We start from the raw sequence: 21,446 nt of genomic DNA, 5'->3' as shown, positions 1-21,446 counted from the left end.
GCAAACTGCACTGCGGGCAAAGCTGAAGCTTTTCTGGGTCACCTTCATATCGGCTGGGGGCAAAGAAAGGAGAAGTGGTCAGTAAGACATCGCCGTCGGCCAGATGCCAACATCTGCAGGAGTGGTGGAACAGATGGAGACCAGAGCCCGGCTTCGCTGTCAAGGCCTCCTCGCTGCAAGACAAGGCCAGGAGAGTCCTCCCCAAAAGCTACAGGGTTTTAAACGCAACAGCACCAGCAAACCGCTGACAGGAAGACGCAGAAAGAAAAGAGTTCTTGCTGGTCCATCCGCGGTGCTTGACTAAATTACAGGTGGATTCTATAATACAAATAACACATTAAAAAAAAATTAACAGAAGATTACTCCAGGGAGTGTGCCATTTTCTACTGCTGCAACAGATTTGTTATTTTTAATTTTTTTCTTACAGCACATATATACACAGGAATTTCTACCATAAATGGAAGTAATCCCTGACGAGACTAATCATCACCACACGTTATTGTAACCAGTCATTACTCCCAGGTAGAATACTCACTGACTTCTCATTATGCAAATTCATGAATTATGCAAATTACATGCAAAAAATTCTCCGCAACACACACCCCTCCTCAAACACCCTCAGACATCAGCAGCCCCACCCACCCCATCCAAACCAATCACAAACAGAAACGGACACAACCAAGAAAACAAATATGAAAGAAACCCAACACACGCTGTCACAAACCCAACCCCATCCCACAACTGAAACAGCCACCACACAGAAAAGCGAATAAAAACACCCTACAGCCCAAAAACCCACAATCAAACAAAAAAAACATACAGGACACAAGGGGTTCAGACTGAAATCCACCACTTAAAAAAAAAAAACTATCACAGCAAAAGCCTCCAGCACAGCTGGAGGACTTCAGAACCACAGAGACTGACTTCCGGGTAACAGACGACACAAGGGAACCAAGCCCTCTAGGGTCCTAAAAGTAGTCTCTATGGTCCGGAAGTCCTCCACCATTGTTGGAGGACTTCCGGACCATAGAGACTAACTTCCGGATCACAGAGTGCAATGCAGAACTCACTCTCTTTTCAGCACAAACCCGAAACACAGCCCCATCCAAGCTACTGTGAGGAAATTTATCCCAGCAAAAAACAGTACACAGGTGCAGGAGTTGCAAGTTGGGAGTTGTGAATTAGTGAACTGTGAGTTAGAAACCCCATGGATTAAGTGGTGAACGAGTGACTTTACGTCTGAGACGAGTCTCTACAAAGGGGATGGAGCCCGTGTTTGCTGTGTTTGTTTGTTTTCTTCCCTAACGAGCTCATAAACTGGAGTTGCATTTAGAGAGTCTGTTGTGCTGTAGATGCGAGAGGCCTGGCTGGGATGGGCAGAGAAGAGAGGCTCTCTCATGGGATGTGGTGCAGCAAACAGGGGATGCCCCTGAGCTGTGCAGGGAGCACAAAACACTGAGCTGGCACTGAAAAGCTGGAGTTAAGGAAAAAAGATAAAGCTGGAGTTCTGGGGAAACTGTGTCTCTGGGCTCTGTCCCCAGGGTTCATCTCCCTGTCCCCTAACAAGAGGTAGCCGTCCCATTTTGGAAAGAGGAAAGATGCCCTTCTCATCCTCATGGCAGTGGCCCAGGGAGACCTGCGGACAGAGGGCGGGACTGACTGTGGATGTCCCAGGCACATCTGGCACATCCACCAGCACCGGTGCCATTGCTGCTTCTCCCACCCCCACCGAGCCCTCCGGTAAAGCCGTGGCCCCTTGATGTCATGGCTGCAGTAGAGGAAGAGGCAATGGCAGGAGGCACTGAGGCCACTGACCGAGGGGGGGAACCTGTGGAAGGGGGGGCAGAGGGGTGAGAGGCTGCCGGAGGGGTCCCCTGTGGTGTGATGGGTTCCCCAGTGGGGTGCCCAGGGGGATCTCCGATGTCCCCTGGTCTCACCGCGACGTGGAGGTGGACCAAGTTGACGGCACGTGGCTGCTGGCCCTGCAGCTGCAGCCCAGCAGGGTCCCGTCCCGCGTCGGCACCAGCGAGTGGTTGAGGCTGCACCAGATGAAGTGAGGGCAGGGCGGGCAGGGGACCTGCCGAGTGGGGACACTGAGGACAGTGACGGGGACAGGGAGGACAGGGGTTGGGACAGGGGTGAGGACAGGGCACCTGTGGGGACAAGGCGCCTGTGGGGAAAGGGATGGGGACGGGGCACCTGTAGGGGTGACACTGGGGACAGGGATAGGGACAAGGCACCTGTGGGGACAGGGACAGGGACAGGACACCTTTAGAGACAGTCACAGGGACCTGCTCTGGCAACCCAGCACTTCAGCACCTTCAGCATCCCCGAGCCCCGGGCACTCCCAGCATCCTCCCAGCAGTTTTTGCACAGGGGTTCAGCAAGCCCAGGTGAGCGTCCCTGACCTTGCCTGGGTGACGCGTGCCCAGTAAATCCAATTTCCAGTGAATTTCGCAAATACTTGGGGCCATCTCTCCCGTTTCACCTCCTAGAAACAAGTCTCCTCCCTGATTTGCAACCCCATCCTGCCAGCACAGCAGCTCACCCCGTGGGGAGCACCCCAAAATGTGTGTGCCAGCAAGCAGAAATGTGCTGCAGAAATGTGTGTGCCAGCAAGACGGGAGGAGAGGCAGGAGCAGGCAGATGGGTGGGGTTGTCTCTTACATGGAAATGGTCATCTCTGTAGGTAGATGCTGCATGTGTTTGTACAGATGCTGGAGACACTAGAAGCTGTAATGCCAATGTAGAAGGGCAGCTTGGCATGAGGATCGTACTGTACCTCTCATAACCAAGGAGATTTGTGCTCATTTGTTATTGTCATGCTAGAGGAATTTCCCAGGCTTGATATCTGGTGTGAAACTACAGGGACCCTCCAGTTTTTCAGGTCTGGTGAAATGATCCTATGTATCCAGGTTGCTGCCTGAGTCTGAGAGTTTCCCTCCATGCTCACTAAATTTCTTGCAGGCAGTTAACGACGTGGGAGGGAGAAATGCCATTCAGGCTGTATTGGATCTGTGCAAGGGTGTACAGCTGCTGCAGAACCTGCACGTTCAATGGCCCCAGGAGCCCCCGAGAGCTGTCCCAAGGAGTGCTGGTCGCACCGCAGCCCCGCCTGCAGGCTGCCCGGTAGGCATGTCAGCGGGCACTCCCACCCTCCCCTCCACCCCCCGCTCCACCTTCTTGCGCGTCTCACTTTGGAGACAAATCTTCTACACCGATCTGAACTGCCACATCATTTATTCCCTCGCCTTCCCCCCACCCTTTTCTTCTTTTTCATTTTTGTCCTTCCTTTTCTGCTCTGCTGTCAGTTGAGGCTTTCCGGTTTTGCCATCTTCCCGTGAACCTGCACTCGATAAATGCAGGTGTACGCTGGGTTTCCCCAGTTGCTCTTCACAAGAAGCTTGATATATGAAAAGGCTCTGCGAAGCGGCGCGTTCTGTGAAGAAAAGCGGGAGAAGGAAGCGGAGGCGTTAAGAGTGACAGTGCAATCAAGGTCTCTCCCCCTGCCAGCCCTGTTCCTGCTCAGGAACAAGCTCCCAAAAGTGGGTGGGAGCAGCTGTGGACACGTGAGGCTCCCTGCTGGTACCGGGGCTGCTGGGGAGGCTGGGGACACGGGGAGGGGGAAGGCAGCTGGCATCCTCTGCATGCCAGCCCGGCTGGGGCTGCATCTCTCTTCCCTCTGCCCCTTTTCCTCTGCTGCTTGCTCCCTGCTAACAGAGAGGCTGGGGAGGTGCTCCTATGCGTGGGGCAGCTGGTGTGCAACCCCACCATGCTCCCGCTCTCCGCTCTGCCTGCCTTCCTCCTGGCAGGCGTGAGAGCACCGGCAGAGAAGGGGCATGCTATGCGGGGAGGAGAGGGCACTGTCCAGCTTGCCAGCAGGCCACAGGATGGAGCGACGGTGCTGCCCGATGGCTTTCGCCACCAGGCGTCCCTGTTTCTCCACGGCACAAAGGCGTTGCTTTGGTGGGGTGGCCGCGTGTGCAGCTGGCTCTGCTGAAGGCAGCGGCTGCAGCCAGGGATCTCTCAGGACTCGTGCTCCCACGCGCGCGACCCTGCCCTTGCTATCCTTTTGCTACCGCCACCGCGCGCTACTCAGCCCTCCCAACCCCGCCAGGTCTCTCTCAGCGGTGGTCCGGGCCCCTGTGCCCGGGGAGAAAGCATTCACGCTCTTCCTCCCATGGACGTGCAGGCAAAGCTCTTCCGCTCCCTGGCATCTTGCTCCCGTGCATGGACCGTACCTTCAGCGGGAAGGTCTGAATGGCCTCTTTTGCCACGTCATACATGAACGTCCCAAGGAGAGCTTCCTCTTCCCCGTCCGCATCCACTCCCTCAGGGGTAAAGCACAAGGAGAGCAGCTCAGACTCGGCCCGCCAAAGAGGGAACGTACGCGCTGGATCAGCCCTGTTATCTACCCAGCCTCTCCTGGGGCTCTAGCAGTAGTCTAGAGCTGGTTAGGGTGGAGCTCAGTCTCCGCCTTGAGTTTTGGTCAAGAACCCTGAGGTGCTTTGGCCAGAATAAGTAAGTCTTGAGAAGGATGAAGCGTCTAGAGCCCTTGAAGTACCCCGCTAGGGCACGGCAGCGCTCAGGAGAGAGCAGGACACGAACCTCAGAGGGTGTGCAAAAGCAAGCAAGTCCCTGTCATGGCTTTCCCCCAGGGCCAGATCCCCGCCAGAAGCACCCAGCAGAGACTTACAAAGACGGCGATGTCTCTGGGGGCGCTGAAGTCGGTCCCAAACGGAGAGACGTCTTTGGAGGTGTGCTGCACAGTGAGGGCAGTCAGATGGACTCGTGCTGGCAACCTGATGACCGCCTGGCCCCGACGCCCTTGTAAAGGCCAGCAGTTTCCTGGGGAAACATCCGGCTGCAACCAGAACGCGAGAGCAATGACATGTGAGAGAGCGTTGAGGCCAACACAGCTGCTCATGTAGCTTGAAGCATAGGCGCCGGTGTGTCTGTGGGGTCTGTTTCAGCTTGAGAATGAGGCACGCGTGAGGGAATGGACAGGAGCAGGAGGCCGCCTTCCCTGCCTGACAAAGGGGGTGCTCAGTATTACAGAACAGAGGAGAATACCGGTTATGAAACCATCCGAGTCAGGGCCTTACAGAAACACCTCTCTGCCCAGTGGCTCTGCAGTGCACTGTTCCTCCCACCCCCCCGCAAAGGCACCGTTAGGGATGAGCGTGGAAACGGGGTCACCAGGGAGAAAGTCTTTCACCCAGCTGTGACAGAGGACCGTGGGCAAGATGCAGCAGTTCCGCTCAGTTCAGCTCTGTTCCCCTCCTGAGGGGAACCACTGATTTCTAGCAAGCCCAGCCCTGCGTTCGAGCTTTGGTTTCAGGAACTGTGATCAACACTGTGGGCTTGAGCCACGCCGCTGGACTGAGGGGAGAGCCCCTGAGGTCGGTCCCCAACTTCACAGGAAGGAAGGAAAGAAGGAAACCAGCACTGATGATTTCTGCTACGATACCTGCAAAATAGTATCAGGAGGGTTGGCAGTGCAAAAGAACCGTAAAACCCAGCAGCTCCAGTTCTCTTTGCCGTCGTAGGTCTCGGAAGTTCTCTGCGTGTCAATGGTGGCACCTGCAAGGAGGGGAGAGCAGATGACTGCGAGAGGCCACAGACTAGGAGGACCTGGTGCTCAGACACTATTTCTGACGCCGCCGGCCAGCTCCACGTCTGTCAGTCCTGTCCTCGTCAGCACGCGGTGGGGGTGCCCAGCTGCACAGGGCAATGACGGCACCCAGGTGCCTGCTGACTGCTTCTTTCACAGGGCCGCGAGGAGAAGGTCTGAGGGTGCTGGGAGACAGCAGGCGCCCACGTGAATGACAGCAGACCAAAGCTGAGGGCTTGCTGCGTGGGCAGCAAAGGATGAGCCAGCCACTCTGCCACAGCCTTGCTCTTGGACCCCGTGAAGCATTTAAGCTCCCCCACTTTGGAAAGCAGCGCCTGGAGCCCAGCCTCCTTTGGGGAGTGCTACAGACAAGCGCAGGGCAAGGAGACTGGGCTGCTTGTGTCCGTACCGGAGCTTTTCAGGGCCCAGTCAGACATCTCGACGTAGACTTCCGAAGCCATCTCGGACACGGCCTGGTTCACTTCCTGAACTTCCTGGGAAAGCCATGAGCGAACACAGAAAAGGACCACATCAGCGGGCAGTTCAGCGTGGCTACTAGCGCCCGGAGAGGCAAAGGGTCAGTGTCAGAAACGCGAGGCAAGCCTCGTCCACAGAGCTGAGAGACTCTCTGCTGCTGGCATGAGCCACGAGGACTGACGAAGGGTATCTGTGGCCACGGCCATGGCCACGGCCCCGAGGTGGGTTGACAAGGGTCCCCACATCCTCCTCCCCACCCTCCACGCTCTCCAGGTCAGCCGGGAGACGGGCTCAGGCCCTGCCAGCCATGGCTGGCCCCGTGAGCGTGCCTGGGTCTCTCCACTGCCTCAGGGGCCCGGCCAGAGCAGCCGGCACGCCAAGGGAAGGATGTCGGGAGTCCTCCGCTGCCTGAAGCGGCCCCATCAAACTGGGCCCGGAGAAGGGCCTGCGCAGCGCAGAAGCTCACCCAGCAAGGCTCTGGCAAAGGCTGGCTTGCTGCGCTCAGCAGTCTGAGCCCACCACTAATGCCAAGGAGTGCTTTCTCAGGGGTTCTGCCCAGCCACGCCTCCTTCCCCAAAATGCACGGTCACCTTCGCACTGCTGATCTGCGCCCTCAGTTGAGCCACCTCCTCCAGCAGAAGCTGCATCTTTTGGGTCTGCTCTGCCAGCAAAGCGTGCACATTCCTGCAGGCACAGGAAAGCGGGTCTTGTCAGAGAGCGGCCCATCCTCTCTGCGGAGCGTCTGAGCTCAGCAAGGAGGAGAGACACGTGTGCTTTCCCTGCTTTGCGAGTGCTTCCCTTCCTCACCAGGCTGAGCAAAAGGCAAAGGCAGGAGGGAAGTACGGGAGCCCTGGCTGCTGGGAAAACGAGTGCAGGTAGCACGAGGTCGGCTGACGCTTCTGCACAGACCCAGTTCCAGCTCGGGAAACATCCCTTACCTCAGGGTCTCCGGTTCTGCCGCAAACGCGCATGTCAGCTCCTGAAAGGGAAGAACACTCCCTTAGAGTATCCACTACCGGAGCTGCCGGGGCTTCCCAGGAGAGGCTTCCCTAGGAAGGCACGGCAAACCCTGCTGCTTCTTTGGGTCACCCTGCGTGGAAGCAGAAGAGCCCGTGATTTATCCAGCCACGCTGTCAGCAACGCTCCCTTGCAGGAGGTGCCTGTCCCACAAGAGTCACCGACCTCTATCAGTCCCTTTGCCCGCAATGTCCGCACTGGCAGGGAGGTCCCGCAGTAAACACCAGCTGCAATTCACATCACCAAGAGACAGTTATTTGACTAGGGTTGCTAGTGATCCTGCAGGCGCGTTGTCTCCTCCCTGTTGCCTCGGGGGTGGGGCAGCAGGTTAGCTGAGGAGGTGGGGAACATGGGGTGCAGAGAGAGAGAGAGGACATGCCTCTGACCGGGAGCCATCACCCCAGGCTTCAGGGGGCTGCGCAGCCGTGACCTTCAGGTGTGCTCGGTGCCCCAGAGCTCGTCCCCATTTCCCCTCACTGCTTCAGTGAGCACCGAGACCAGGCTGCATGGGCTAGGAGAGGTACCTCTCCATTGGTCCCCCTGCACGGCCCCTCCGGGAATCCCCGGTTAAGGCTTGGAAATACATACGCCCTTCTCTTGCAGACTGGCAGACTGAGCAAGCCTTTTGGTCCAGTGGCCAGAGCAGCAGCACGGCTGGGAGACTACCGCTCGTGCTGGTAGTCCGAAAGCAAGTCCCAGTCAAGGACATAGGCAGGAAGCACTTGGGCCACGGGAGTTCCCACACATACGGGCCAAAAGGGAAAGCTGGCATCCGGCACAGCCAGGCTGTCGCGCTCAGATGCTTGCTCGTGCAAACTCACCAAGAGCCACTGGGAGCAACAAGAAGATGACTTTCAAGAACCTCTTCCTCTGCGGGGCCATCCTTTGCCTGAAAAAGAGGGAGTCCAGTGGCTGTCAGTGAGCCAAGTCCTTCCTGAGCAAACCCCTTCACAGGTGGATTTCCGTTTTCAGGCCAAAAAGCCACCGTTTTGGAAGCCTGCCGCTGACAGAGAGCTGGCAGAGCAGGGCCCAGGAGGAACACAATGTCTCTCCACACCGTTCAACACTGCCGGCAGCTCTTCCGCAAAGGAAGGGCTCCAGGAGCGCCTTCCGAAAGAGAATAAAAATAATCGCAGGAAGTAAGGAGGTCAAGCAAATGAAGACTGCTTTTCAGAGTCTTTCTGGTGTGGACCTTGCTCTCTCTCTTTTGGCTGAGAAAGCAGGCCTGTTCTCACTTGCGATCACACAGATCTCTCTTAGGGGTGTTTCTCCGCACGGCTGGGAAGCGCAGGAGCCTTGCCTGGCTTTCCTCCCAGAGCCCGCCCAGACCTGCGCGGTCTCTTGCCAGAGCTGGGGAAAACCTTTCCCCTGCGGAGGCGTGGCTCTGCACCCGAGCGTCTGGCTATGCGGCAGTTTGTCCTACCGCGGCCAAAGTTTGGGCCTCTGGCAAGTGCGTGGGAGTGAGACTGCCGAGGGGCTTTGCTCTTGGTTCTCCCTGGGAATGGCCACAGCACGAGCAGCGCCCGAGCATAGGCGGCCAAGCGGGAGCGCTGGGCAGCTGGCTGGGCAACACCCCCTGCTCTCCCCTTTGCTTGCACTGGCCCTCAGACATCTCCGTTCTCCCCCTGTCCGCAGCAGAAACACGTAGTACGTACACGGCGAAGACGCACGTGCTCAGCAGACGTGTCCACAGGGAGGCAAGGGCACCTGCCGGCTGGCCAGCAAGGCTGAAGACTGTCCCTGGGCAAAGAAACCGGAGAAAAGTTAGGCCTGTCTCTTGAGGTCTCTTCTCTAGGATGCCCAGCCACGCGTCTTTCGGCTCCCTGCAGGGAGGCGGGCACCGAGCCCTACGCACTCCCTCCCTGGGGCGAAGAGCAGGGCAGCCTGCACTTCTCCTGCCACTTGTGACATTTGGCCAGAGCTCTGGCACAGTGCAGCTCTCCGACTTCACCCCCGAGGACTTCACAGCAAGCAGCAGTGCTGAGCTTACTTGCAGTTTCTGTGGCCTTCTTGCACCACTTTGCAAGCCCTTGAGTGGCTGAGCTGGGAGTGAACTGCGAAAAGGGTGTCACCAGCTCCACCTCCGTGCAGAGGCTCCTGTGGGAGGGAAAAGAGAGATGCCGGTTGCCCACCGTCGCCATGCTGTGTGAGCGGAGGCCCTTGCCAGCGGTCGTCCTGGGCAAGCTTCCCAGGGGACGTGCCAGCTGCAGCGAGAGAGGGCAGCACAGCTGGGCTGCTTCCAGGGCCCCCCCCTCTACTTTCCCCATCCTTTGCTTTACAGGCCTGCAGTGGGAGAAGAGGAAGCAAGCTGGCAGCAGCAGTCCCCCGCCACGGGAAGGCCACCCGCCAGCGCAGCCCGATTCTCACCCCATGCCTCCCTGCTCCCTGGCACCAGCCTGCCCCTCGGCAGGCACCTCTCGGTGGCCGTTCGCGGAGGAGGCACAGGCTGCTGTCCCCCACCGTGGCCGCCCACCTCTTCCCTGGGCGCTGGCGGTCTCCCGACCCCTCTCCTCCCCGCACAGCTGCTCCCCTCAGCCAGGCAGGACCGCGCCTCAACGTCCAGAGGGGCCCAGTCTCAGGCCCCAGGGGCTTGGCCTCCCCGTGCAGCAAAAGCTCCCCGTGCAGCAGGGCTGGGCTCCGACCCCTGCAGCACGAGGCTACCGCCTCCCCAGAAGCCCAGGCTGCACACTGGCTTTTGGCCGGGAGAGCAAGCCAGGCTTTCAGCCGAGACCCTTCCCCACAGAAGGGGGAGGGGGGGCTTCTCAAGCCACCGGGCTCTTCTTCAGAAGCCTCTGTCAGCTTCCCCATGCTGCTCCACGCCCCACTGGCTGTGTTAGGCCGCGTCCCTGCTACCACCCCAACCTGACGCCCCGGGCAGGAGCAGCCTGCTTCATACCTGCTCGTTTGGCAGCGGCTCGGCCCCGCTGCCTCCCCTGCCGGCTGTTGGTCGGCCGTGTTCTCCAAGGAGCCATTTGAGGCCCTTTGGCGTCTTCTCTGGGGTGCCTTTCTCCTCGCCATCTCTGGCCAAAGGCAGGCTCCCCGCTCAGCTCTTCCCCCTCAGCCCCAGCAGTGTGGCCTGCCCAGGCAAAAGCAGCTCCGGCAGCAGCCCCACGCTTCCCCCGCAGCAGGAGCGCGCCTGCCCAGGGCAACAGCCACACGGCAGCTGTGGGCTCCTTGCCCGCGCGCCACAGGGCTGTGCGGGCGGCCAGCTCTGACCTCATAGTGGCGGCTCTGACGTCACAATGGGGCTCCCCAGGGCTGAGCAGGGCGGGGACGCCCTGTGGGCTTCCCTGGGGCAACACGGCTGCCACGCGCCCGGGCACAAACGGAGCCCCAGCAGAGAGTAGTGAGCTCTAGAACGGGGACGTTGATGGGGTGAGGAATGGGGTTTCCGACAGGCCAGTCAGACAGGCTCGCCACACCCATTTTATGGAAAGTATGGGTTAATCAACAAACGCACAGCCGGGTTGCCGCAAAGGTGCTAGCCCAAATTGTTCCATCCGCTCCTCCGGCCCCACTATCGGGAAAGTAACGGAGGAGCTCCCAACCCCCGGCCCCAGGAGCCCCCGAGAGCTGTCCCAAGGAGTGCTGGTCGCACCGCAGCCCCGCCTGCAGGCTGCCCGGTAGGCATGTCAGCGGGCACTCCCACCCTCCCCTCCACCCCCCGCTCCACCTTCTTGCGCGTCTCACTTTGGAGACAAATCTTCTACACCGATCTGAACTGCCACATCATTTATTCCCTCGCCTTCCCCCCGCCCTTTTCTTCTTTTTCATTTTTGTCCTTCCTTTTCTGCTCTGCTGTCAGTTGAGGCTTTCTGGTTTTGCCATCTTCCCGTGAACCTGCACTCGATAAATGCAGGTGTACGCTGGGTTTCCCCAGTTGCTCTTCACAAGAAGAAGAGTCTCTTCTTCTTGAAGGCAGCGGCTGCAGCCAGGGATCTCTCAGGATTCGTGCTCCCACGGGCGCGTCCCTGCCCTTGCTATCCTTTTGCTACCACCACCGCGTGCTACTCAGCCCTCCCAACCCTGCCAGATCTCTCTCGGCAGTGGTCCTGGCCCACTTCTGCAGGTGCTTAGTTGTTACGGGTGGCTGTCTAGCTGATAAGGCAGGTGCAGGAGCGAGGCTTATGCTGTTGTGCTTGTGCTGTCCCAGTTGGCTGAGGTGCTGACATGGCAGACCGGGAACTTGTCTTTTGCTGCTCTTTTGATGTCACTCTTGGCTGTGTACCTTGTTTGGCAGGTGCAGGACCATGGCTTTTGCAGCTGTTTTTATACCATTGCTTGCTTCATCACTGACAGGGCACGCAAGGGGACTCGGCTTCTGCAGGTGCTTGTGATGTCACGGGTGGCTGTCTAGCTTACATGGAAGGCACAGCAACCAGGCTTATACTGCTGTTTTTATGTCACTGATGACTTTGTATGTCATATGGCAAGCGTAGGAACCTGGATTGTACAGCTGTTTATGTCACTGCTAGCTTAATACCTCATAGGACAGCCACCTCTGGGAGGTGGATTAAAGTTATCGCTTTGCTGTACTGTGTAATGCTGGCTTATGGTATGATAAAATTCTTGATCGTGAAATTGTACTCAGCACTGCTGTCATCCCCATACTTTGGGAGCCATCTCACGGAAACTATTAATAATTACACCTTTTACCTCTTCTCCTCAGAACCATTCTACAGGGGAGACCCCTTCCTTCACCTTTCCCTTTTCCTCCAGGCTGATTACAATAGCTCTTGAGAATTTTGAATATCCTTGGGTTGTTCATACAAGCATGTTCCTACTGCTATGTCTCCTGAATGTGTTTCAGGCCTTGTTTAAGGTTAAACAACTATTTGAGAATACCATCCAGAGATCTGCCCCAAGGCTGGAAAGGTATGAGTGGCAGGGTGTGTGGGATAGTATGGGCGGTGGGCGGTGGGCACCTCCAGTGTTTTGGAACTTCACTCCTGAACAGGTGCAGTATCCTGAAAAACGAGTAAAATATTTGGAAGAAGTATGCTGTCACCCTGGCAATTCTAGAGAGACACTGCACTGTGCTGGGGCCTGGCCCATGCCTACCGAGCCCTGTTCAACACTATTCAGTACCCTCAAGGGGAAGAGAAGGTCTCTGGATCTGACGACAAAGTGACAGTCACTGCAGCTACTCCAACCCCTGTGACAGGCACTGTGGCTACTCCAACCCCCCCCATGACAAGCACTGTCGTTTCTCCAATCCCCGCGACAGGCACTGTGGCTGAACCAGGGAACCAACCTGTGCCCGTATCAGTCACCCCTATACACAAGAAGAAATCCTGGAAGGAAAGTCAGCTCGTTTAGAAAGGATTGATGAAAAAGCAAGGCCATCACAAGGGGAGGAAGAGGAAGAGGAAGAACTCATAAATGAGAGGGAAACCACCCGATCCCTATCCCTGAGTGAGCTGTGAGATATGCAAAAAGATTCCAGCCATCGTCCAGGTGAGCACATTGTCACCTGGCTGCTCCGATGCTGGGACAACGGGGCCAGCATCTTCTGCTCAAGGGAGAGGATCTTCTGCTCATTCTTCTGCTCAAGGGAGAGGATATAGAGGGTACACACCATGGGGCACCCTGTGGTTTTACCTGTGTGACCACAGAGAGGATATGAGGAAATGGGATGGAAAACCGACCTCAACCCTAGAGGCACGGGTACGTGAGTCGCAAGGAAAAACAATCACCAAAGGGGGTTCTTCCAGGAAGATTAGTGCTCCAGTTTCCAGTGGGCAGTTCCCCAGACAGAGTAAAAGGGCTGATCTTACTCCTGATTTTAATGAAGAAACTCCTGGCTCGTCTTTACAGGAAGTGGTTAACGAATACTACGACCAAGACTAGAGGGGCCCTGCCTCCAGCCAGGAGGAGGAAAGGGACAACTGGGTGTACTGAACTGTGTGGATTCGATGGCTGGCACATCAGACCCACAGAAGTATAACGCTTTAGTGGACACTGGTGCACACTGTACCCTAATGCCATCAAGCTATACAGGGGCAGAATCTATCCGTATTTCTGGAGTGATAGGGGCATGCCAACAGCTAACTGTATTGGAGGCCAAAGTGAGCCTAACTGGGAATGAGTGGCAAAAGCCCCCCATTGTGATTGGCCCAGAGGCTCCGTGCATCCTTCGCATAGACTACCTCAGGAGAGGGTATTTCAAGGATGCAAAACGGTACTGGTGGGCTTTTGGTACGGCTGCCTTGGAGATGGAGGAAATTAAACAGCTGTCCACCTTGCCCAGTCTCTTGGAGGACCCTTCTGCTGTGAGGTTGCTGAGGGTCAAAGAACAACAGGTGCCTATCTCCAGCACAACGGTGCACCAGCGGCAATATCGCACTGAGTCTCCCCGATTCCTATCCACAAGCTGATTCATCGACTGGAGAGCCAAGAAATGATCAGTAAGACTCGTTCACCTTTTAACAGTCCCATATGGCCAGTGCAACAGTCTAATGGAGAGTGGAGACTAACAGCAGACTCTCGTGGCCTGAATGAAGTCACGCCGCCGCTGAGTGCTGCCGTGCCCGACATGCTGGAACTTCAGTACGAACTGGAGTCAAAAGCAGCCAAATGGTATGCTACACCTGATATTGCTAATGCGTTTTTCTCACTCCCTTTGGCAGCAGAGTGCAGGCCACAGTTTGCTTTCACTTCGAGGGGCGTCCAGTACACTTGGAATCGATTGCCCCAGGGGTGGAAACACAGACCTGCCATTTGCCATGGACTGATCCAGACGGCACTGGAACAGGGTAAAGCTCCAGAACATCTGCAATATATTGAGGACATAATTGTGTGAGGCAATACAGCAGAAGAAGTTTTTGAGAAAGGGAAGAAAATAGTCCAAATCCTCCTGAAAGCCGGTGCACACATAGGTTGTGTGCACTGGACCTCATCTGGATCTTTGGGTGACCGCACATCATCCAGGTCACCATAAATCACTTCCAACACGGCTAATTCCCTCAGGTACTGGATACCTCTCTCCATGGTGGTCCATTTCCCGGGGCGATATACAACATCTTCCTTGAAGGGATATCTTCCCTTCATAGCTGACAGGAGTTGCCTCCAGAGGCTGAGGGCTGGTGCCCCTTTTCCAATCGCTTTGTCAATGCCCCCTTCCCTAGAAATGGATCCCAGCTGCTTGGCTTCCTTACCCTCTAATTCCAGGCTACTGGCCCCACTATCCCAGCATCAGAGCAGCCAGGTGACAATATGCTCGCCTGGACGATGGCTGAAATCTTTTTGCATATCTCGCAGCTCACTCAGGGATAGGGATCGGGTGGTTTCCGTCTTGTTTACAAGTTCTTCCTCTTCTCTTCCTCTTCCTCTTCCTCTTCCTCTTCCTCTCCCTGTGATGGCCCTGCTCTTTCATCTTCCCTTTCTAAACGAGCTGACTTTCGCTTCCAGGATTTCTTCTTATGTATAGGGGCGACTGATACTGACATGGGTTGATTCCCTGGTTGAATCGCATCATCTGTCGCAGGGGGGACTGGTGTGACTGCAGTGCTTGTAAGAGTTGTCCGGAGCAGCCGCAGTGCCTGTCGCAGGGGGAATTGGAGCAGCCGCAGTGCCTGTCGCAGGGGTAATCGGAGCAGCTGCAGTGCCTGTCGCAGGGGGAATCGGAGCAGCCGCAGTGCCTGTTGCAGGGGGAATCGGAGTAGCCGCAGTGCCTGTCGCAGCGGGGGCTGCAGTAGCCGCAGTGCCTGTCATTTTGTCACCAGATCCTTGAGGGTTCTGGATAGTGTTGAACAGGGCTCGGTAGGCATGGGCCAGACCCCAGCACATTGCAGTGATTTGTGTCTCTCTAGAATTGGCAGGGTGACGACATACTTTTTCCAAATATTCTACTAATTTTTCAGGATTCTGCACTTGTTCAGGAGTGAAGTTCCAAAACACTGGAGGTGCCCAATAACTTAGGCATTTGCCCATGCTATCCCACACACCCTGCCACTCATAACTATCCGGCCTTGGGGCAGATCTCTGGATGATATTCTTAAATTGCTTACTAATCTTGGACAAGATCAAAACAGTATACCCAAGTAATACCAATAGAATTATCTTAACTACCCAAGGATGTTCAAGATACTGAAAAGTTACTGTAATGAAGGAGGAAGCATTGTAGAAGAAAGTAGTGAAGGTACAATTCTGCATTTCCTCCATAAAAAACCTCTCAGAGGAAGAGGTAAAATTGCGAATTTTCTCCATAAGGTGATACCCAACATACAATAACGGTTTCAGTACAGCACTTAGATACCAAAATAAACCCAAGGTCACTGTTTTAATAACAAATCTCACAGGCAAAACATCACCAATTAAAGCAGAGCACAGCAAACTGCAAAAACCAACACCGATCTTTAACATGTACAGCAAAAAAATGAGCATGGTGCAGATCAGGTAAACCAATGCTAAGAACAGATGGATCAATATCACATCCAACAACTACCAACAGATCTAAATTCCTTAATACGCTCTGGTTAATCTGTTATTATCTCAAACCCTTCGTGCCCCACGTTGGGCGCCAAAAAGGACTGTCGTGGTTTAGCCCCAGCCGGCAGCTAAGCACCACGCAGCCGCTCACTCACTCCCCCCTGGTGGGATGGGGGAGAGAATCGGAAGAGCAAAAGTAAGAAAACTCGTGGGTTGAGATAAGAACAGTTTAGTAATTGGAACAAAATAATAGTAATAATAATAACGAATTGTAATGAGAATGAAAACAACAAGAGAGAGAGAGAAGAACAAAAATCAAGGGAGGGAAAAGAGAAAACAAAAAAGCGATACAACTGCTCACCACCCACCAACCGACACCCAGCCAGTCCCCAAGCAGCGACCGCTACCCCCCGGCCAGCTCCCCCCAGTTTATATACTGGGCATGACATCATATGGTATGGAATAGCCCCTTGGTCAGTTTGGATCAACAATCCTGGCTGTGCCCCCTCCCATTTCTTGCGCACCTGGCAATGCATGGGAAGCTGAGAAAGTCCTTGACTAGTGTAAACACTGCTTAGCGACAGCCAAAACATCAGCGTGTTATCAATATTATTCTCATACTAAAATCCAAAACACAGCACTATACCAGCTACTAGGAAGAAAATTATCCCAGCCAAAACCAGGACACTACAGAGAGGAAGGACTTTTGCAATGCAATGTATTCATGAAAGGAAAGAATGAAATGAAACAATGAAATGACTGAATGCAGAGAAAGAATGAAATGAAATGAAAAGAAATTCAACAAAATGAAACAATGAAATGAAACGAAATGAAAGAATGAAATGAAAAGAGGAAATGAAATAATGGAATGTATTGAAATGAAATGAAATGCAATGAATGAAATGAAAAAATGAAATTAAATGAAAAGAAACAATGAAATGAAATAATGCAAGAAATGAAAGTATGAAATGAAAGAATGGAATGAATGAATGAATGAAAGAAATGAAAGAATGAAATTAAATGAAACAATGAAATGAAATGAAAGAATGAAGTGAAAGAATGTAATGGAGGAATGAAATGAAATAAAATAAAATGAAGCAATGAAATGACATGAAATTAAATTAAATTAAATGAACGAATGACATGAAAAATGAAATAATGAAATGAAATAATGAAATAAAAGAATGAAACAATGAAAGTATAAGAAAAGAATTATTTCATTTCATTTCATTCTTTCATATCATTTCATTTATTCTATTTCATTCTTTCAGTTCAGTTCAGTTCATTCTTTCATTTAATTTTATTTCATGATTTTATATTATTATTTCATTTCATTTCATAGTTGCATTTCAGTCTTTCATTATTGCATTATTTCATTTCATTGTGTAATTATGTAATTATTTCATGTAATGAAATGAACATGACATGAATGAAATTAAAGGAAATAATGAAATGAAATATAATTAAATGAAATGAAAAGATAGATTGAAATGAAATTAAATGAAGAAGGCAAGGGCAAGGGTGGGAAAGGGAAAGGGAAAGGGACGAATAAATAAAATTAATGAAATTTAATCAAAGAATGAAATTAAATGAAATGAAATAATGAAAGAAAGTATAAAATGAAATTACATGAATCAGAAGACTGGTATGAAATGTAATGAAATGAAATATAATGAAAGAATGAAATGAAATGCAATTCAATGAAAAGAAATAATGAAAAAAGATAAAATGAAGTGAAAGAATGAAATGAATGCAATGAAATGATAGAAGGAAATTCAATGAAAGAAAAAAATTAAGTGAAATGAAATAATTATATCAAATGAAATTAAAAGAAATAATGAAAAGAAATTAAAACATGAAATTAACTGCACTATAAAGAAATAATGAAATAAAACGAATGAAAGAAATGAAACAAGGAAATGAAATTAAGAAATGCAATGCAGGCAAGAGGGCAAAGGGGGAAGGGAAGGGAAGGGAAGGGAAGGGAAGGGAAGGGAAGGGAAGGGAAGGGAAGGGAAGGGAAGGGAAGGGAAGGGAAGGGAAGGGAAGGGAAGGAAGGAAAGGAAAGGAAAGGAAAGGAAAGGAAAGGAAAGGAAAGGAAAGGAAAGGAAAGGAAAGGAAAGGAAAGGAAAGGAAAGGAAAGGAAAGGAAAGGAAAGGAAAGGAAAGGAAAGGAAAGGAAAGGAAAGGAAAGGAAAGGAAAGGAAAGGAAAGGAAAGGAAAGGAAAGGAAAGGAAAGGAAAGGAAAGATAAGATTAAGTGAAATTAAAAAATGAAATCAAATCAAATTTCAGTAAGAATTAACTGAAGTGAAATGAAATGAAGAAATGAAGTGCAAAAATGAAATAAAAAAGTAAATGAAAAAATGAAATAAAAAAATGAAATAAAAAAATGCACTGAAATGAAATGCACTGAGATGAAATATTGAAATAAAACGCATGAATAAAATGAATTAATGAAATGAAAAAATCAAATTAAATGAAGAAATGAAATGAAATGAAAGGAAATTATAAAAGGCAATGAAATAAAAGAATGAAATTAAATGAACTGAAAAAATGAAATGAAATCTCATGAAAGAATGAAATGAAAAGGACTGAAATGAAATAATGAAATAATATGAAATGAAAGCAATTAAATCAAACAAGGAAATGTAACAAAAAAATAAGTGAAATTAAAGAATTCAATCAAATGAAATGCAAAGAATGAAATGAAATGAAAGAATTACATGAAATGGAAATGACATAAAAAAATGAAAGACTGAAATGAAAGATTGAAATGAAATTAAAGAATGCGATAAAATAAAAGAATAAAATGAAATGGAATGAAATGGAATGAAATGGAATGAAGTGAAATAATACATGAAATGGACTGAAATAAATTCATAAAATAAAATGAATGAATGAAATGAAATGAAATGAAATGAAATGAAAGAATAAAATGAAATGATTGAAAAGAAATTAAAGAATGAAATTAAGTGAAATTAAATGAACAAAATGAAATGTAAGAGTAAAATGAAATGAAATGGATTGACATAATTAAATGAAGTGAAATAAAGAATGAAATGAAATGAAATGAAATGAAATGAAATGAAGGAATGATTTTAAATGAAGGATTGAAATGAAAGAAGGAAGTGAAAGAATGAAATTAAATGAAATAAATGAAATGAAATTAAAGAATAAATAGAACGAATCTAATGAAAGAATGAAATGAAATTAAGATTTGAAATGAAATGAAATTAAATTAAATTAATTGTTGACATGAAATGAAAGAATGAAATTAAATGAAGTGAAAGAATTAAATGAAGCTAAATGAAAGAATGAAATTAAATGAAAGAATGAAATTAAATGACAAAATGAAATGAAATAAAAGAATGAAATTAAATGAAATGAAAGAATGAAATTAAATGACAAAATAAAATGAAAAGAAATGACATAGAATTAAATGAAATTAAATGAAAGAATTAAATGAAACAGAATAAAAGAATGCAATGAAATGAAATGAAGAATGAATTTAAATTAAATGAAAGAATGAAATGTAATGAAACAAGGAAATTAACTGAATGAATGAAATGAAATGAAATGAAATGAAATGAAATGAAATGAAATGAAATGAAGTGAAATTAAATGAAAGAATGACGTGAAACGAAAGGAAATGAAAGAATGAAAGGAAATGATAGAATGAAGTGAGAGACCCAAATGAAGGAAAATAAAATGAAATGAGAGAATTAAACGAAATGAAAAGAATGAAGGAAATGAAATGAAATTAAAAATACGTGAAATCAGAAAATTAAATCAAATGAAAAGAAAGAATGAAATGAAATATGAAGTGAAACAATGAAATGAAAATGAAATGAAAGGAAATGAAAGGAAATAAAATGAAAGGAAATGAAAGGAAATGAAAGGAAATTAAATAATGAAAGGAAAATAATAATAATAATAATAACAACAATAACAATAACAATAATAATAATAATAATAATAATAATAATAATAATAATAATAATAATAACAACAACAACAACAACCATAGAGCCTTTCTTACCTCCAGATCTCGCATGACCTTGTCCATGGAATCTCCTGAATTCTGTTTGTAAGCAACTGCCGGTTTGACAGCATCACTGAAGAGCTGATGAGAAGGAGAATGCTTGTCACTCCAAGTGAGGGGCGCTGGGTTTCTGTCACAGACGGAAACTGTTCCCACACCCCAAGAGAAAAACAGCCCAAACCTCTGCAATGACCTATGGCTACCAGGGCCTGACAAGTACCAAACAGATGTACCAGCCCACTGCCTGCCCTCCCTGCCTGCCACAGTCTCCGTGTCCTTGGGCTGTACAGGGTCTCACGGATGCTGAGCCAAACAGCTGTGTTTTACCTTCACTGCCTTGGTGCCATCTGCAGCAGACACAAAGTAAAAGGGCAAACTGCACTGCGGGCAAAGCTGAAGCTTTTCTGGGTCACCTTCATATCGGCTGGGGGCAAAGAAAGGAGAAGTGGTCAGTAAGACATCGCCGTCGGCCAGATGCCAACATCTGCAGGAGTGGTGGAACAGATGGAGACCAGAGCCCGGCTTCGCTGTCAAGGCCTCCTCGCTGCAGGACAAGGCCAGGAGAGTCCTCCCCAAAAGCTACAGGGTTTTAAACGCAACAGCACCAGCAAACCGCTGACAGGAAGACGCAGAAAGAAAAGAGTTCTTGCTGGTCCATCCGCGGTGCTTGACTAAATTACAGGTGGATTCTATAATACAAATAACACATTAAAAAAAAATTAACAGAAGATTACTCCAGGGAGTGTGCCATTTTCTACTGCTGCAACAGATTTGTTATTTTTAATTTTTTTCTTACAGCACATATATACACAGGAATTTCTACCATAAATGGAAGTAATCCCTGACGAGACTAATCATCACCACACGTTATTGTAACCAGTCATTACTCCCAGGTAGAATACTCACTGACTTCTCATTATGCAAATTCATGAATTATGCAAATTACATGCAAAAAATTCTCCGCAACACACACCCCTCCTCAAACACCCTCAGACATCAGCAGCCCCACCCACCCCATCCAAACCAATCACAAACAGAAACGGACACAACCAAGAAAACAAATATGAAAGAAACCCAACACACGCTGTCACAAACCCAACCCCATCCCACAACTGAAACAGCCACCACACAGAAAAGCGAATAAAAACACCCTACAGCCCAAAAACCCACAATCAAACAAAAAAAACATACAGGACACAAGGGGTTCAGACTGAAATCCACCACTTAAAAAAAAAAAACTATCACAGCAAAAGCCTCCAGCACAGCTGGAGGACTTCAGAACCACAGAGACTGACTTCCGGGTAACAGACGACACAAGGGAACCAAGCCCTCTAGGGTCCTAAAAGTAGTCTCTATGGTCCGGAAGTCCTCCACCATTGTTGGAGGACTTCCGGACCATAGAGACTAACTTCCGGATCACAGAGTGCAATGCAGAACTCACTCTCTTTTCAGCACAAACCCGAAACACAGCCCCATCCAAGCTACTGTGAGGAAATTTATCCCAGCAAAAAACAGTACACAGGTGCAGGAGTTGCAAGTTGGGAGTTGTGAATTAGTGAACTGTGAGTTAGAAACCCCATGGATTAAGTGGTGAACGAGTGACTTTACGTCTGAGACGAGTCTCTACAAAGGGGATGGAGCCCGTGTTTGCTGTGTTTGTTTGTTTTCTTCCCTAACGAGCTCATAAACTGGAGTTGCATTTAGAGAGTCTGTTGTGCTGTAGATGCGAGAGGCCTGGCTGGGATGGGCAGAGAAGAGAGGCTCTCTCATGGGATGTGGTGCAGCAAACAGGGGATGCCCCTGAGCTGTGCAGGGAGCACAAAACACTGAGCTGGCACTGAAAAGCTGGAGTTAAGGAAAAAAGA

General features: G+C 50.1%; 1 long non-coding RNA gene across 1 annotated transcript; it reads right to left on the bottom strand.

Annotated features, from left to right (window-relative positions):
- Positions 1-3,305: 3,305 nt before the first annotated feature.
- On the bottom strand, positions 3,306-19,952 carry LOC142403685 (uncharacterized). The gene is made up of 3 exons (XR_012773673.1): positions 19,909-19,952; positions 19,579-19,662; positions 3,306-3,439 (listed from the first exon to the last, which is right to left on the bottom strand). It is a non-coding gene; the product is annotated as an uncharacterized LOC142403685 (long non-coding RNA).
- Between the last annotated feature and the right edge of the window lie 1,494 nt (positions 19,953-21,446).

Source organism: Mycteria americana, unplaced genomic scaffold, assembly GCF_035582795.1.
Source record: "Mycteria americana isolate JAX WOST 10 ecotype Jacksonville Zoo and Gardens unplaced genomic scaffold, USCA_MyAme_1.0 Scaffold_42, whole genome shotgun sequence".
In the NCBI taxonomy this organism is placed as follows: domain Eukaryota; kingdom Metazoa; phylum Chordata; class Aves; order Ciconiiformes; family Ciconiidae; genus Mycteria; species Mycteria americana.
This window is presented reverse-complemented; position numbering and strand designations above follow the sequence as displayed.